This window comes from Schistocerca nitens, chromosome 3, assembly GCF_023898315.1.
Source record: "Schistocerca nitens isolate TAMUIC-IGC-003100 chromosome 3, iqSchNite1.1, whole genome shotgun sequence".
Lineage (NCBI taxonomy): Eukaryota > Metazoa > Arthropoda > Insecta > Orthoptera > Acrididae > Schistocerca > Schistocerca nitens.
Genome location: NC_064616.1, coordinates 286,329,922 through 286,349,081, shown reverse-complemented (window position 1 = coordinate 286,349,081; position 19,160 = coordinate 286,329,922).

Genomic DNA, 19,160 nt, shown 5'->3' with positions numbered 1-19,160 from the left:
AAAAAACATTTACGACAAAAAGAGTCTCTCGTGGAACTACAAAATACGACACTACACAACAGTAATTAAACCCGAAGCTCTCTACGCATCTGAGACACTAAACCTGCAACACAGAACACTAAAAGAGGAATTAGAAGTGATAGAACGTAAAATAATGAGGAAAATCCTAGGACCAAGAACTAAAGATGGTGTACATTATTCAAAACCCAATGCAGAAATATATAAAAATATCTCCAAAATAACAGACACAATGCGCATGAGAAGAATCCAATTCATGGGGCATTTAGAAAGAATGGACTCAAACAGGCTAACGCACAAAACCCATACATTTTTAAAGAACAAAACTACAAGACCGAACTGGTACAAACAGACGGAAAAAGACCAGAGAGAATTAGGGTCTCCAAATCTACAGGATAGAAATGAAATCAGAAAAATCACAAACACACTGCGTTTTGAGGAAGAAGAGAGAAAAACTAACCGACCTACTTGGTCTACGCAACGAAAGCTAGCCCATTCGTTGTTTATGAAGGAATACTGGGCGGAAAGGAAGGCCAACAAATGTTGATTGCTCGTGGTCCTAAGTGATCCATCCGCGAAGAAGAAAGAAGAAGATTGTGAGACTACAGTGAAGATCCCTAGCTCTTTAAATAAGTGTCTGCACTATGATCTTGGATGAGCTCCAGCAGTTATTCTGATTACACGCCTTTGTGCAATGAACACTCTTTTACTCAATGATGAGTTACCCCAGAATATGACGCCATACGAACGCAGAGATTGAAAACAGGCGTGGTAAGCTAATTTACTGAGATGTATATCGCCAAAATATGCAATGACCCTAATAGCATAAGTAGCTGAACTCAAACGTTTCAGCAAATCTTCATTGTGTTTTTTCCAGTTCAACCCCTCGTCAATGCATCACCAAATCAGTTATATAAAAACAGCAATATTAGACTCTTGGTCCCCTTTGAACCGTGATTAGAATGGCAGCGCGTTTTGTATGATCGAAAAGTAGGGGAGACAGTTGTCACGAACATGATAAACGAGTATGAGTGGCAACCATGAAAACAAGGAATTCTTCGTTGAGGTGGAATCTTACCGCGAAATTTCAGCCACCAACTTTCTCTTTCGAATGTCACAATACAAACTTTAAAAATAAATCAGGAAAATGGGATGCTTTATTCAAGTGAAGTATCTTCACAAACTGAGCAAGTCAATAACGGGTTGGTCGACCTCTGGGCTGGCCCTTATGCATGCAGTTATTCGGCTTCGCATTGGCTGACAGTTGTTGGATGTTCTCCTGAGGGATGGCGTGCCAAATTCTGTCCAACTGGCACATTAGATGTCAAAACCCCGAGCTGGTTGGAGGGCCCTATCGATAAAGCTCCAAACATTCTCAGCTGTGGTGAGAACGGGCAACCTTCCTGGCCAAGGCAGGGTTTCACAAGCACGAAGACAAACATTGGAAACTGTCGCCCTGGGTGGGAGGGCGTTATCTTGCTGAAATGTAAGCCCAGGATGGCTTGCCATGAAGGGCAACAAAAAGGGGCGTAGAATATCGTCGACGTGCAGCTGTGGTGTAAGGGTGCTATGGATGACAACAGGAAAGTCCTGCTATGAAATGAAATGCCACCGCAGACCATCAGTCCTGGTTGTTGGGCCGTATGGTGGCTGACAGTCGGGTTGGTATCCCACAGCTAGCCAGGGCGTCTCCAGACATCTTCGCTGGTCATCGGGGCTCAGTTCGAAGCGAGAGTAATCACTGAAGACAACTGTACTCCAGTCAGACAGATTCCAGGCCGATGGCGTATCCGGAGACGCCATGGACAGCTGTGGGTTACCAACCTGTCCAACAGCCCGACAACCAGGAGTGATGGTCTTGAGTGTCATTTTATTTCATAGCAGGATCCCTTTGGTTGTCAACCACGGCACCATTACAGCACAGCGGTACGTCGATAATATTCGATGTCCCCTTTTTTTTTGCCCTTCATGGCAAGCCATCTTGGTCTTACATTTCAGTAAAACAATTCCCACCCTCAAACGACAATAGTTTGTACTGCTTATCTTTGTGCATGCCAAAGCCCGCCTTGGCCAGAAGGGTCGCCGGATCTCGGCGCAATTGAGAACGTTTGGGGCATTATGGGCAGGACCGTCCAACCTATTCGGGATTTTGATGATCTAATGAGCCATTTGGGCTGAATTCGACGTGATATCTCTCGGAGGACATCCAACAACTGTATCAATTAATGCCAAGCTTCATAACTGCTTGCATAAGGGTGAGAGGTCGACCAACGCGTTTCTGACCAGCCCAATTTGCGAAGCTCTTTCTCTTGAGTAAATCATTCATTTTCTTTTGAAACTGTACTCTGTTGTTTCTGTGTGATGTACATCTCATCTATCGGTTTCCGTCCCATTCAGATAATTCCTTCAGACTGCGTTGTTTCTTTTTTTCCTCATAGAGTCTGCTTTTTTTGACTTCCATTTACACAGGGAGAAGCAACCATTGTAGTGAAATAAGATATTTCGCAGAAGGAATTTAGTGCTCACTTTTCCTACGAGCTACTCGAGATGGAACGGGTAAGGAGTAGTCTGAAAGATACACTACTGCCCATTAAAATTTCTACACCACGAAGATGACGAGCTCCAGACGCGAAATTTAACCGACAGGAAGGAGATGCTGTGATATGCAAATGATTACCTTTTCAGAGCATTCACTCAAGGTTGGCGCCGGTGCTGACACCTACAACGTGCAGACATGAGGAAAGTTTCCAACCGATTTCTCATACACAAACAGCTGTTGACCGGCGTTGCCTGGGGAAACGTTGTTGTGATGCCTCGTGTAAGGAGGAGAAATTCGTACCATCACGTTTCCGACTTTGATAAAGGTCGGATTGTTGCCTATCGCGATTGCGGTTTATCGTATCGCGACATTGCTGCTCGCGTTGGTCGACATCCAATGACTGTTAGCAGAATATGTAATCGGTGGGTTCAGGAAAGTAATACGGAACGCCGTGCTGGATCTCAACGGCCTCGTATCACTAGCAGTCGAGATGACAGGCATCTTATCTGCTCAGCTGTAACGGATCGTGCAGCCACGTCTCGATCACTCAGTCAACAGATGGGGACGTTTGAAAAACAACAACGATCTTCACCAACAGTTCGACGACGTTTGCAGCAGCATGGACTATCAGCTCGGAGACCGTGGCTGCGGTTACCCATGACGCTGCATCACAGACAGGAGCGCCTGCGATGGTATACTAAACGACGAACCTGGGAGCACGAATGGCAAAACGTCATTTTTTCGGATGAATCCAGGTTCTGTTTAGAGCATCATTATGGTCGCATCCGTGTTTGGCGACAACGCGGTGAACGCACATTGGAAACGTGTATTCGTCATCGCCATACTGGCGTATCACCCGGCGTGATGGTATGGGGTGCCATTGGTTACACGTCTCGGTCACCTCTTGTTCGCATTGACGGCACTATGAACAGTGGACCGTACATTTCAGATGTGTTACGACCCTTGGCTCTACCCTTCATTCGATCTCTGCGAAACCCTACATTTCAGCAGGATAATACACGACCGCATGTTGCATGTCCTGTACGGGCCTTTCTGGATACAGATAATGTTCGACTGCTGCCCTGTCCAGCACATTCTCCTGATCTCTCACCAATTGAAAACGTCTGGTCAGTGGTGGCCGAGCAACTGGCTCGTCACAATACGCCAGTCACCACTCTTGATGAACTGTGGTATCGTGTTGAAGCTGCATGGGCAGCTATACCTGTACACGCCGTTCAAGCTCTGTTTGAATCAATGCCCAGGCGTATCAAGGCCGTTATTACGGCCAGATGTGGTTGTTCTGGGTAGTGATTTCTCAGGATCTATGCACCCAAATTGCGTGAAAATGTAATCACATGGCAGTTCTAGTATAACATATTTTTTCAATGAATACCCGTTTATCATCTGCAATTCTGCTTGGTGTAGCAATTTTAATGGCCAGTAGTGTATTTATGAATCTTATGCCAAACTCTTAAGTGAGGGAGCAGAGAGTATGGGCAGAGTAATAAGGTGGATGTAGATGTAATTTCTGTGGGCGCCGAAGTCCGCAGTACGGCAAGGTTGCTAATGCGTAGGCTAGTATGGCGTGTAACGGCGAATTTTGCTGTGGAACAAGAGACAGGGGTGCTCGTTTCGCGCTGGCGCATTTATACGCTGGCATTCACCATCCCCTGTGTGCCTTGCGGCGGTATCGCCTCTTATTCAGGTTTTGTATCGGTACTCCAGATAGACGAGGATGCGTGGGCACGGATACAAAAGAATGACTTGCAAAACACGAGACAGAAAGAAAACTTTGCGCTTACGCGAGGCCAGCAGTTTGAGGGGAATGCTCAAACTATTCCTGACAATTCCCAACCATCCATCACTGATTTTCAGCTGCAATTCAGACAGCTTACTGTTAGCCACAAACTGCTGAAGCTCTGTTCGAAGGTTATTTTCGTAGTACAGAAGCGAGTTGTGATTTCGGACTGTTGCTGAAATAGACCTTGTCCGTAGATACAAAGACGTTCCAACAAGCCCCACTTCTGCAACTGTCCGAGGATGTCAGGCGTTTAGATAGTAACTGAATGGCCCTGCGCTGAGATCTACCAAATCTGAAACATGATCTTGGTTTATTGGGAAACAGTTGTTGCAGCCAAACAAAACCGGTAAAATGTTGTGCAATACGGTATGAATTCAACGGGGCTACAGATACTACGTTGTGATAATGCGTTCGGTGAGTGGTCGATTATCAGAAACGACTAAGAAAAATGTTTTCCCGTCTCCCATTGGCTACCTAGAGCGCGCCCTTATAACGAAGCATTGTCTTTTCTGACTTCCGATTGACTATTTATTGAGAACAGAGACTACAGAGCGGCCTGACACGAAGAAGTGGTGTCAGTCTGACGGTGGACGTGTATGGATAAAGAGATACTTAGCGTGATAGCGTGTCATAAATAGTACAGATTTTGTTCTGCTTCAACGAGGTGTGATTTATTCTCGGAGCGGTTGTGATTGTCAGTGATACAGATTCCACGAGAATAGTTCTAGCGATGAATAAAAGACATCATAGTATTCCTAAAAATACTCAAGTACTCATTGTGAACAGCCAAGTAGCCTATTAAACTCACAGCGATCCTCATTGCAGTCATGTTCAGTGCTATCTGTGCACTTACGACTGTTCAGTATCTTATGTATAAGGGATGTAGCAATTGAAGATACAAGGTGAGTGGAAATAACACTCGCAACGTGTGCCTGAAGTGTTCATGTCGATTTGCAATACTCTTATTAAAAGTTTGGTTTCTGCAACCAGCCCATGTTGTCACATTTTTGACAGTGCTTACGAGTGATCATGTTGCAATGCCTACAAAATTTAAATTAATCAGCAGAACGTGTGACACATAAACAGCCCACAAGCGTGACACTAACAAGCCAAATAGCCGGCGGATGTGACCGAGCGGTTCTAGGCGCTTCAGTCTGGAACCGCGTGACCGCTACGGTCGCAGGTTCGAATCCTGCCTCGGGCATGGATGCGTGTGATGTCCTTAGGTTAGTTAGGTTTAAGTAATTTTAAGTTCTAGGGGACTGATGGCCACAGATGGTAAGTTCCATAGTGCTCAGAGCCATTTGATCCATTTTTTTAACAAGCCAAATAAACTCCACCAAAGATGGCTGAGTAACGTCTTAGAAACTAGCTGCGAAGGCTAAGGCAAACTTTCAGCCTATAGTAGAGGTACAGTGACTGCACCAGCCAAATATCAAGACTTGTAGGTGGAATAAATTGTCTGTATGCTCGACGATGACATCAAAATGGCCTCTGAACGAACCGATTGAATGTGACATATTGGTCCAAAGAAGAGGTTCAAAGACAGAATCGAAGACAACATTAAATACTATGAAATTATAACTCACAAATGCCAGAAAATTTTAGTGGAATGCAGGAAATCCTGCTCAGAATCCACAATAAAAAGAAATATTCCGCATAATTAGGTGGATTACACGATTTTTGAACATGCATTAGAGCAGGCACATTCGTTACATGTCTGGGAGTAGGTGTATAAAGCGATTTCAAGTGGAAAGCCCACATAAAAAACATTACATAAAAGATATATGCCAGACTGAGTTTCATTGGAAGAATAATTAGGAAATATATTCCACCGACAAAGGAAGTAACTTACAGAATTCTCGTTCATCCAAACCTTGAATACTGTTCATCATTCCTGGACCTGTACCAGAAAGAATTGATAAAGGAAATAGAGACGGTCAAAGTAAGAGTAGATCGTTTCATCACAGGTGCATTTCGTCAGCGTAACACTGCTATGGAGATGTTCACCCAACTCCAGTGGCTGATGTTCCTAGGCAGGTATAGCGCATTAGAGTGTGGTTTACTGTTCAAATTCTGTGAACGCACATTTCTAGTAATTATTCGGTGTACATTCTGGATACAAATGAACTTGAACTTGATGACATCACTTCCAGTGTCACGCAATTTCGCTGCTTATATTCAAGGTCACAACTGCTTCTACATGCCATTAACTATTTCTACATGCCAAGTTATTGACTATCTGGGATCATGACACATGTCACTGTATGATAAATGTGACTGTAGAAATATATAGTGTTCATGTGCTATCATTCGAAAAGCCATCACAGCCTGTAGTACACACAAAATCTCATGTACAGAGTGCTCTGGGCTACCTATCCGAGAAGACAAGCATCTCTTTATAACGTATATATGAATCATTAAGGTTGCGAAGTACCGCCATATGGACAACACTCACACTTTAACTCTCAGAAAAAGGGTTTGACACATACTTGATAAATGTAGAATCACTGCCATCTTTTTTCATTTCCCACAGTTTCCAAAAGAAAAAATGCACCCACAGCCGTGATGGTGCGTTCTTCACCACAGTCAATCCTATCATTTATAACAGAACGAAGTCAACACTACCTCCACATCAGTCCACGTATGTTTGTGTGTTTTAGAATTGGCTTTTGGACTTAATGTTACATGAGTTGACATTTGTAAGAGGTATAGTTTGTAGACACTCTGGCTACGTTGGGAATCTGTATCACTGTTGGATGGTAAAAATAGTAACCCGGACCCGGTAAAACAAGCAATAAGAGCATATATACTTTTGTACATTTACATATAAAATATGGAAAAATATGGAAAAACTCGAAAAAATGGAAAAATGTGGAAAAATATAGAAACAGTAAAAACTGTGTAAAACACTGTAAAATCCATATGTATTTTGTCATACAGGATACCTGTATTTATGGGAAGGGAGTGGTCTAAATTTACGGCATAAGCACCACATCAAAGTGTCTCGAGATCTCTTGGATACTTTCCCAAAAAGCTGAAAGTTTCTACCAAGGAAGAATACTATTAGAATCATGGCAGAATCTGATCTCAAAATGACAGAGGTCTGCACTAAAGGCTGAGACAGTTCGCAGAGCACATGGTCATATGTACATTTACACAGAGAGAGTAGCCATATTCGCTGCATAAGCACTCGCCTCACGCATATACCTAGAAATAAAAAAGCATCATACAGGCGTGGTAATCGGAATATGGAGTTGAGAAGGGCTGTAGGTCCTTAATGTAACGATCAGGTGTAGGAGAGGCAATGACACTACATATGCCTTCATAGTGGGTAGGAGGTACATTCTAAAAGCACATGCTGGCAAGACGAAATTATCATACTTGTATTTCCACTACTTCTGCGTGTGTGAGGAAACAGTAATGTTATCCCCAGTCCTCATTACAGCAAAAACACATTCTATTTTCAAATTACCTAGCAACACTTTTACAATACACTCCCAGCTATATGATTATATGGTGGCTTAAATGGCAGGCACCCATTCGGCAGCTAAACTGCTAGTTCTATACAGAGGAATATAGGGTGAAAAAAAGTTCCTCGTATGTGCTAAGTCCTCTTAACTCTAGTGGTTTCATTACTTGGGAGTGTGATTCTGTGTTTTAGAATTGTTAAATACTTGGAAGCCGTGTAAAGTGGTATGATTCCCTAAACGAAAAGCAATACACATGGATCACATATCGACGCTGCTACAGACGAAATCACGAGAAGTTTGCTGATAGAGGGTAGGAGGGCTCTCTGCACAACACAAGTAACATACATTTTATTTACCTGACCTAGATTAGCACCTAATCAGCATAAGTTTTTAAGCCATTTATGCTATTTTTTACTATTTTTTCGACTGTTCTCTCCGGCAGTATCAATTATGCGGAATAGACTGGTTTCGTCACATATGCGGTTGACTGTTTTTGAGGACAGAGAATGCACTCTGGAGGGAGACAAGTCTGGAGAAGCTGTTTGCTCAATTGATATCCGTATCTCATAGCTAAATTGTGGAAGGGGAGGGAACGACACCACATGTTGTAATAGTGGGTAGACGGTACATTCTAAATATATCTGCTGGCAAGACAAAATTATTATATTTCCACCACTTCTGTGTGTGCGAGGAAGCAGTAATGCTATTCCCAGTCCTCATTATAGCAAAAAATTCTATTTTCATATTATCTAGCAGCATTTTCACAATACATTACATATCTCCACTGCTGAATTGACGCGGCCTCTCAATAACTCCAGCTGCCAGGCTGTGAGCTATCGTCATGGTACTATGGTGTTTAATGTTAAAGATTTTACCATCATGCGTTATTATTTTTTGAAACTAACAATTACGCTCTGCCCGTAAAGTCGAATTCGGCAATATTAAAAAGAGGGTGCATAAGCACAGGATTAGATAAGGGTTAAGGGCCGAAGTCTAGATCATGCATATTATTTTGCTAAATACGCATCTTAGTTCTACTTAAAATTATATCAAAGTCAACCATATAGTGTGACGATCCTCCATGCTGAGGTAACACTGCTACATTCTTCCAAACAGTTGTCAGAATTGGGCTGTATTGTTTGTTTGGGAGTGGTTTCTCGTAATGGTATAGAAATCTGGTCTGATACTTCAATAAGTATACGCCACAAAATTCCAGCCCTTAGTACGCGTTTTTGGTGTGCAGAGAAATACTATGCACACATAAAAAAACCAGATGCATGCTGTTTGTCACTGCTGGATCAACTCCCACACCATTGCCATGGCGTATCCACGTCGCAGCACACACAAAATAATGTAACTGTATTGCAAGTACAATCAAAATTAGAAGGTGTCACCACAAGATCACATGACTGAAAGTGATGTCATCATGATCTTTACACGGAGGTGTTTGCTGATGATACAAATAATCATCATTAGCAAAAATCATTAGCTGTTAGTGGACATGCTGATCATATTGCTATGCTACGTTGCATTCCATTGTTTGTCCTATACATCTATGAATACTAAGACAAACTCGCATGGAGCCTAAACCATCATTCTGCAGAGAAAAAAGTAAATACTGATGGCTTGTTAAATGAAACAACAAGTTCACTGTTACCAGTCACCGTTTTATTTATTTCCACGACGTGTTTCGAAGGTTTAAACCTCCATCATCGGGTGGATTTACATTAGTAAGTATTACATTTGTGTGTGTGTTGTGTTACGATTTTTGGAGGAACTTGTGGCACTGCCTAGTGGAGAAACGAGACGCTATTTCAGAATATGGTTTAGGATTACTTTTGACGAAAAATTAAACTGATATCTAATGGTAAACATTAAATAAGTAAACTACAGTACCTTCAGTGATCACAGGTTCCTTTTGCTGTCGTAACACATCACATGTATACTGCCACATTTGTAAACAAATATGGCGTCTGGAATCAGCTGGGTGCAAGGTTCGTATAGCAGAAGTGAAGACATAATCGCAAAGTGCAAAGAATATACATCATAACAATATTATTACAGAATAATTGCTTTAAGCATTTAGCGGTGTTTGTTTTGAGGTGTCAAATATATGTGTGTGTACTTTAGGTGGTATATAAATCCAATTCTGACAAGTTAAAACAGCAAACATTCGTACTCGTTTATACAATCAGGTGAAATGTTAAAGTGGCTTAAACTTCATACTTATTGATAACAATTAGGTGAAATGTTACAGACTATAATTGCAATGATACATACATACATACATACATACATACATTACACTCTTTGATTGGGGTTAATAAACAGATGTGAAGTGAGGGGCTGGAGGCAGAAGGAGAGGTAGAGAGAGAAAACGTGTGTGTGTGTGTGTGTGTGTGTGTGTGTGTGTGTGTGTGTGTGTGTGCGTGTGTGTGTGCGCGCGCGCGCGCGCGCGCGCGCGCGCATTTTTATGAGTGTAGGCAGTTGCTGAAAACGGAGATGATACTATTGTAAATATTGTCATTTTTGTCATTTAAGATAGATTCTGGTTGTTTCATTTGATGTTTGTATATTTGGAGTGTTTCAAGGGTGTCTAGTTTTCTGCCTTTTGGTTGAATGTGTAAGATGCTAATACTTGTGTTGTTAACATGGTGTTTTGTTTCATGCAGGTGGGTAGCTATTGCTGATGTGCGATATTTTTTGTTTTTTAGTGCTGCCATGTGTTCCTTGAACCTAATCTCAAATGATCTGCCTGTCTGGCCTATGTAGAAGCAGTCAGAGTCCAAACATTCAATTTTGTACACACCTGTGTGATGAAGTGGGTGTCGTGTGCTGATGTTGTGGGGTAACTTCTGTCCAATCTTGTTGTCTGTTGTAAAGGCAATATGGTATGAAATGTTACCCAGAAAGGGGATTGTATGGAAGATGTTATTTTCTTTTTGTTTTTTGTGTTGTGATTCCTTTGCCATTATTGAGTGTTTTAGGGTGTCTACTATGGAGCTGTTATAACCATTTTCAATAGCTGTTTGTTTTATTATTTCAATTTCTTGATCACATTTATCTTCTGAGAGTGGTAGTTGGATAGCTCTATTAATCATGTACCGGAATGCTGCCATTTTGTGTGCTGCGGGGTGGCAAGAGGAGTTGTGGATTGTGGTATGTGTTGTGGTAGGCTTCCGATAAATTTCAAACTGGTGTCTGTTATTCTTTATTCTAATGGTAAGGTCTAGGAAATTTATACTGTCGTCTTTTTGGTATTCAACTGTGAATTTTATGTTTTCATGGGAGTTCTTGAAAAACTGATTCAACTCACTGATGTCATCTTTAGTGCCTTTGATTAAAATGATGGTATCATCTACATATCTGTAGTAGTAGATGATATTTTTGAGGAGGTGGTGATTGGAATTCAGGATTTTGTCTTCTAGGTTACTTATAAATATTTCTGCTAGCAATCCGGAAAGATTTGAGCCCATTGCCAGACCATCTGTTTGTTGGTAGATTTTATTGTTAAATTTAAAATAGTTGTGTGAAAGTGTGAATTCAAGCAGGTCCATTAGTTCATTAATGTGAGTTGAAGGGATATTTTTGTGTGTATGTAGGTTGGCATTAATTATCTGTAGTGTGGGATCTATTGGCACAGAGGAATATAGGTTTTGTATGTCAAATGAGGCAAGTGTGGCTCCATCAGGTACTTGTATGTTTTTGACATATTGTGTAAATTCTGTTGTGTTTTTAAGTGTTCTCTCATTATAGAATGTGTATGCTTGTTTGAGAATTCTGAAGAGTATTTTATTGAGCTTGAATGTTGGGCTGTTCCTACAGTTCACTATGGGCCTGATGGGGGTCCCGTTTTTGTGGATCTTTGGTTGTGATCTAAGGCAAGGTGCTTGTGGGCTCATTGCTACAATGTTTCTTGCTTCTTGGATGGTGAGTAGGAAGTTAATGTTGTTTGAAATGTGTTTAATCTCCTTTTGTATTCTGGCTGTTGGATCTTTATGTATTTCAGTTATGTTGCTGGTTTGGAAGAAGTCTAAGGTTTTTTCTATGTATGTTGTTCTGTCCATTACAACAGTTGTGTTGCCCTTGTCAGCTTTTACAATTATTGCATTATTCACGTTTAATTTAGTCTTAATGGTACGTGTAAGGGCTTCTTCTCTTTTCTTGTATGCTGGGAAAGGTTTTGCAATTTCCTTTTCAATGATTTCGTTAATTTTGTGGCAGGCTGATATTCTGTCAGTTTGCTTCTTAAAGGCGATGGTCGAGATCTGTGTTGCACAAGTGATGAGCTTTTCTTGGTTCTTTTGATCCAGCGGAGCTTGAACATTGTGTTTTAAGCCTTTGCAGAGTAGTGCCTCTTCTTCTGCAGTGAATGTTATGTTCGTGTTGTTGAGGAAGGGTGTGTAGAATGTGTGTTTCTTTTGGTTGTTTTGGTTCGGTTTGGGAGGTAATTGTTGCTTTATAAGATTGGCTAGTTTTCTCTTCTGTGTAGTTTTCGTTTTCTGTACGATGAACGCGGTGTACTCTTTGACTTTTTTGGTTATGGAATCATATTCTAATCTATGAAGCAACTTTCCCAATTGTAATTCTGCATTATAAAGCCGTGTTTTGAACATTTGTTTTTTAATATAAAGTTCTTTCAGTTCATTTTTCGCCCAGAGTTTTCGTGTGATTTCCAGTGTTTTCTTCGCAGTAGTTGTGTTTGTTTTGATGTCAATCTTGACATAATTTGGGATGACGTTATTCTTGAGACAATTCCTATTGAAGTGTATGTGTTGTGTCGTCATTGCGACCTTTTCTGCACTGTTTTTGTACTCGAAAATAGCCTTGATTGCCTGACTGGGCAGATTAACTTTAAATGTACACAGGTGTGTACACACAGGTGTGTACAAAATTGAATGTTTGGACTCTGACTACTTCTACATAGGCCAGACAGGCAGATCATTTGAGATTAGATTCAAGGAACACATGGCAGCACTAAAAGATAAAAAAATATCACACATCAGCAATAGACCGTACTAACCAAAGCTTGGAAACAGCAAAAGTACTTTCTAGAGGGGACAGCAAACTAGATATCCTCTGCACCTTCTTTGATTGTTTCTCCACTGCCGCGTCTCACTCGAGACCTCAGCAGACAAAAATGGGAAGTCTTCCGTCAAATAACATTTTCTTCAGCATCCGCTAGCCGAACGTTGACATTCTACGAAACTCTAGTGAAGAATGTCATGCTTAACATGAGCGTGCTATGTAAGTGCCAGCTGAGCAGGCGAAGCACGCTGTTGCCACATAAACCATGTTAGCGAGAGGCGTCTGCTAAGTAGTACACAGAAATGATGTTGTGACAACAGCATGTCCTTGTAGTTCTGGTCTGTGGAAAACGCTTTTCGCAGGTATAAAATAGGAACATGAGGGGTTGCAAAACTCGTGTACCTCTCCCGGAATTTTCAAACTTTTTTTTTTCTTTTTTTCGTCAGCTTTTGTATCAACGCTTGGTGCGGCCATGTCTGTCCACTCTCTCGGTACGGACCTGCCCCACATAGCTTGGAAGAATGTGTGGCCCGTCACATGGTGATGCCTTATCTACACATCAGTAGTGAAGATATAATGCAACGCATCTCCAGAAATACAAATAAAGTAAGCTTGAACCCTGTCAGGAATAAACCATAACATGATTTCTCTTAATTACACAGGAATATCCTGTAGAATATCTGAAAGTGTGCACATTGAAGTAAATGTAGAAGTACACTCGCCAGCACAAAAAGTGGGCCACACCCAAATTCCAATGCGTAGACCGCATCTGACTATGCAACCAACATAGTATATCTGTATCGGAAGTCCAATAACCCTTCACAGTACAGTCGCTTAACTATATACAATGTAACCACAAGGCACTATAAGAGAACACTGCTCTTTATGGCAGTCAGTCCCGATGTAAACTAACACCATGATACCACAAACATTAGAAAACACATTATTAAATATGAGACAGTCCTTAACGCTGTTAAATTAAATTTCATTACAATAAGTGACACTTCAGAAGTCTTATCACACTTGTTAAATAACATGACGAGTTATTGTTAGCGATCCGAACATGAACCCACTGTTAACCGAACAAAGGTAGCATATCTGACCAAAACTCGAGTAGGCATAAAGAATCGTAAAATATTGTCAGTCTTCACCAGTATCGATTTACAATGCCGAATTTCCAAATCTTGGAATAAATGACGATACTTTTAGTTTTGCTCTACGAATTCCATGAAGCTAATATTGCCCCTGAGAAGTAACGACTAGGCGTATGTAATAAAGTGCAATGTACAAGTGTGAAAGGGCATGAAGTAAAGTCGTGGCGTTGGACGGGGAGTAGGACCCAGTACCTATATGAATTGTTAATTAAGCACAATCCGCTGTCAGATATTAAATATGTTCCCCAATCATGATGTTGGAACCTGAAATGACAATACAAATGATTTTTGCCTGGAAGGGATTCAAATCGGGAAGCATCCGCTACTGTCTTATAGCTACGGGTAGACAACAAATATTTATTGTTTCTTCACAAGTAGCGAGATGTGCACATCTTCTGCTGGAGGTAACGTAAAGAATAGTTCTATGCTGCCTGGAACTAAAACCTCGCGCATATCGTCATTGCTGACCCCACACAAAGAGGTGTCTACTATCAAATACTCTTTCACTAGTAGTTAGGATCGCGCCGTTATAGAGAGATCAGAAAAAGTTTGGCATCGTGAGGAAACTACGAAATGGTAGGACAGTATCATCTCGAAGGATTCAAATCCAGAGAAAAATTGGAAACAGAGGTCGAATCCGAATCCAGTGCCCATATTTGCAAAATCTCAGGGTCACGTAAAATAAGAAATGATGGTCCTATGACCTTACATGACTATTGGTTAGTGAACTAAAATTACATTATTAGTATAACAAAGCTTACCAAAGACAAAGTTTCTGCAAGGAATGACTTCAGCTTCTGACAACCAAAATTAATCCAACTCTGTTCCAGTCAGTAGTGAATGGATATGTTTGACGCTGATCTGGAACCACAGCACAGTCCTGTGATCTTTACCTGACGTTACTGTAGGTGAAGAGGATATGATTGTGGCTGTTAAAAACAGTTACCAGCAGCAGGAATCGAATATACATCTTAGCCATTACAAGCTAACCTCAATCTAACCAACCAACGAATTTCACATGTTCAAATGGTTCAAATGGCTCTGAGCACTATGGGACTCAACTGCTGAGGTCATTAGTCCCCTAGAACTTAGAACTAGTTAAACCTAACTAACCTAAGGACATCACAAACATCCATGCCCGAGGCAGGATTCGAACCTGCGACCGTAGCGGTCTTGCGGTTCCAGACTGCAGCGCCTTTAACCGCACGGCCACTTCGGCCGGCGAATTTCACATGTGCTAGCATCATGTTTTTGTCAGAATGAGTTACGTAGCTCATGGTACAAAAAGTGTTGACTTCCACTTGAGCTGTTGTGAATAACCTATTCGTGGTCTCCTAGTCAACGTTATGCAGTACGAACGCAAAATCGTGATGTCAAACCCATCATTTCCTTTCTTTTTTAAGCCGTATTTCCTCTGCCTGCCAAGAGCATCAGTATGACAGAAGATCAGAGAAAGTTTCGCTCATTTCTTAAACAGCCAGTAACAGAAAGATCTTGCGGAAACTTGTTTGTGAAAGGCCTCGTGGTGTCTGTCGTGGTTAGAACAATTTCAGCGCCATCGGCTAGGCGGCTCGTGATGCCGACCGACGACCGCTCAAGTGATCGCGACACATCAGGCATAGAGCCTATGATCTCCAGGGAACGTTTATGCGCTCTAATTGGCAAATATAGCATTATGGAACGTTGCGTATGAGATAACACCATGTTTCAGCATTCTCCGTGGCGATTTTGTATGGCATATTGTTACAAGAATATTTAACGATGGTCTTATTTTATTCATGTTTGTAGTATAGCTCGTGCCATGTCAACTTGAAGATTTGTAATTTTTGACGTAATGAGGAGAACCGTTTGTACATTAGTAAATGGAGTCTAAAACGGAGTAATGTCTAACATTTGTCACATTGTGCTATGTTTGTGTTTAATAAAAGGGTGAAAGCAGAGGAGGCAATCCAAAACACCTTTGCCCTGTAAGGAATGAGTACTAGCGAGGAAGTCAAATTGTATCATTTCAAGTAGGATTACTTTGAGATAGATTCAGGAAGGCAAACAGGCACTGATAAAGAACGTTCCTGAACTTTATTACTATGGTCAGTGACAGTGGATGCAGTAACTGATAAATGGCCGGCCGAAGTGGCCGTGCGGTTAAAGGCGCTGCAGTCTGGAACCGCAAGACCGCTACGGTCGCAGGTTCGAATCCTGCCTCGGGCATGGATGTTTGTGATGTCCTTAGGTTAGTTAGGTTTAACTAGTTCTAAGTTCTAGGGGACTAATGACCTCAGCAGTTGAGTCCCATAGTGCTCAGAGCCACTTGAACCATTTTTGAACTGATAAATGATTACCCTCATGTAACACTTCCCTTCAGTAGTCATAGTGAGGTTAAAACAAAGGAAAGAGCATTACGGCACAATATCTCGTCGAAAACAAGATTAAACACAAAGTAGAATCTCAAAGTCGGAAGGATTGGGAAGGAAGCCATCTGTGCCCTTTCAAAGGATTGATCTGGCATTTGCCGTAATAGGTTTAAGGCGGTCACCAGAAACCAAAATCAGTGCTGCCTGATGGTAACTTCATAAGGAGAAATAGTAAGACATAAACAAATGTTGTTTTACTGACATAACCGTTAGAAGACCCGAGAAGTCTACTAAAGAATTTGCCAGCACTAGGGTTGTTCAACATCTTCTGCGCACTGTGCGATCATTACCTGACAGGACTGATGGTGGCCAATGAAAATGTTGAAGGAAGGCAGCTGATTTTGTAATACAGCGAAATGGGAAAGAGCGTGTCGTGGATGTTTTACTTTCTTTTCCTTGAGGTCTGGGAAGGTGAGGGGGCAGAGGGGGATGCAGTATTAAAACAAACGCTTTTTGACTGCGGCACATTATTTCCACGACATTTCATCCAACATCTTTCTCCTCCGAATGCAAATAGTTTTTGCTGCCACCACCGCACAAAGGACGATACTACAACTGCAATAACATAAGAAAAATTTGCAACTCACACATACAGATTTCCACCGAATGCTAATAGTAATTGTTGCCACCAGCGTACAAAGGACGATACTACAACTGTAATAACATAAGAAAAATTGCAACTCACACATGCAGATTTTGGTTTTCGTTTCTCTCCAGCTTCGTAGGTGAGTGGAACGGTCGAGAAATTGAAGCGATTCTGTGAACTCTTTACAAGACACTTAACTGTGAATTACAGAGTAATTGTGTATCATTATAATGTGAAATGGCTCTGAGTACTATGGGACTTAACTTCTGAGGTCATCAGTCCCCTAGAACTTAGAACTACTTAAACGTAACTAACCTAAGGACATCACACACATCCATGCCCGAGGCAGGATTCGAACCTGCGACCGTAGCGGCCGCGCGGTTCCAGACTGTAGCGCCTAGAACCACTCGGCCACAACGACCGGCATTATAATGTAAATGAAGTGCCTCAGAAGAATGTAATTTCTGTCGTGTATCACTTATTGTTTCCGAGACATTGAGTACACTTTATAAGTGCTCAAAATGTGAATGATATGCTACCACGTATACACAATTACTTACCAAGTTTGCCACCAAAACTGTTTACTTTTAAAATCCGGATGGTGAACTTGATGGGACACATGCTTTCTTAATGAGAGATTGCTGCGCGGGGTATCCGCACGGTCTAAGGGGTCTTGACACGGTTCGCGTGGATCCCCTCGTCGGAGGTTCGAGTCCTCCCTCGGGAATGTGTGTGTGTGTGTGTGTGTGTGTGTGTGTGTGTGTGTGTGTGTGTGTGTGTGTGTGTGTGTGTGTTGTCCTTAGTGTAAGTTTAAGTTACATTAAGTAGTGCGTAAGCCTACGTACCGATGACCTCAGCAGTTTGCTCCCACAGTCCTTAGCACAAATTTCCAAAATAAAGCGAGATCTTCTCCAGAAAACTTACAAGAAAGAATAGTTTCCTTCGTTGTGCGACTGCTAGCTAGTTGAAATATTTTGTGGTGCCTACGCTTATCATGAGTGCATTCGTTAACTTATTTTTCGTTAAATATTTGAATGAAACCTCAAAAGTAGATGTAACTGCTAATGTCATAGCAGAATAGCTCTTGCTGCGTTAGTTTATACAACAGACTTGGGTAGGGTAGATGAAACGTTTGATCTTTCAAGGGATGAACCTGGTTTTGCGGTCTGTGCCTATACTAGCCGCGATTCGCGAGCTATGGCCAGCCGCACTGGCAGGCTGATAGGCTGGCCGACCAGCTGGAGTCTGGTGCTGAGGCGAGGCCGAAGCGAGCGAGCCGATGGTGGCGGCCCACAGCCCCCCCCCCTCCCACCACCACCACCACCACCACCACCACCACACTTGGGACAGGCCAGCACAGCCACAGGGCATGGCTCTGCCGCTGCCGCTCCTTTTGACGTAGATATGTAACTTCCTCTTCTGGCATCAGTATAACAGTGGTAAGCTGAAATACACATCAGGCCGTCTGTTGCAGTGGCTCACTGGGAGAGATCAACTCGAGGTAGAGTTTTCGCAATTGCTGAAGAATGTGGGTGCTCCATCACAGAAGCTGGCAGAAGTGGCACATATCACTGCAACAATATGGTAGAGGAACTGCTTTGAAAGAGGCACTACGAACAGACCTCCTGGCACAGGCAGGAAGAGAATCAGTACACAGCAGGAGGACAGGGAGCTAGTGTCACAGAGCAGAGAAAATCCCTTGACGCCAGTGACACGATTCGTTGAAGGCCGAGGGACGCTGGACTGCGTGCGCTATGATCCACAATGAAACAAGAGCTCAGCGAAGACAGTGCTTTTTACCGGCTGGCATTTGCGGAGCTCCATCTGAGAGCGTCATGGAAAACTTCATTTTCACTGACGAGAAGGTGTTTTCCACCAGTAACGACGGTCCAAGTGTGGTTTACAGGCCGCAAAGTATTCGCCATTGATGCGAATATGTAATCACAACGAGAAGAAGTGTGTTGCTATCTGTTTTCTACTGAGGATGGATTTCTGCGAGAGGAGCAGGAATTCTTCACAGCGAGCAGTACGCCCAGATAATGGAAAATGTGATGCTTCCGTCACAGGAAGAGGACTATTCTCCAGTTCACCAGTCTGCATTCGTCCAGCAGCAGCTGGCATGGACGTCGTCATGGTCTGGCTGCCGCAGG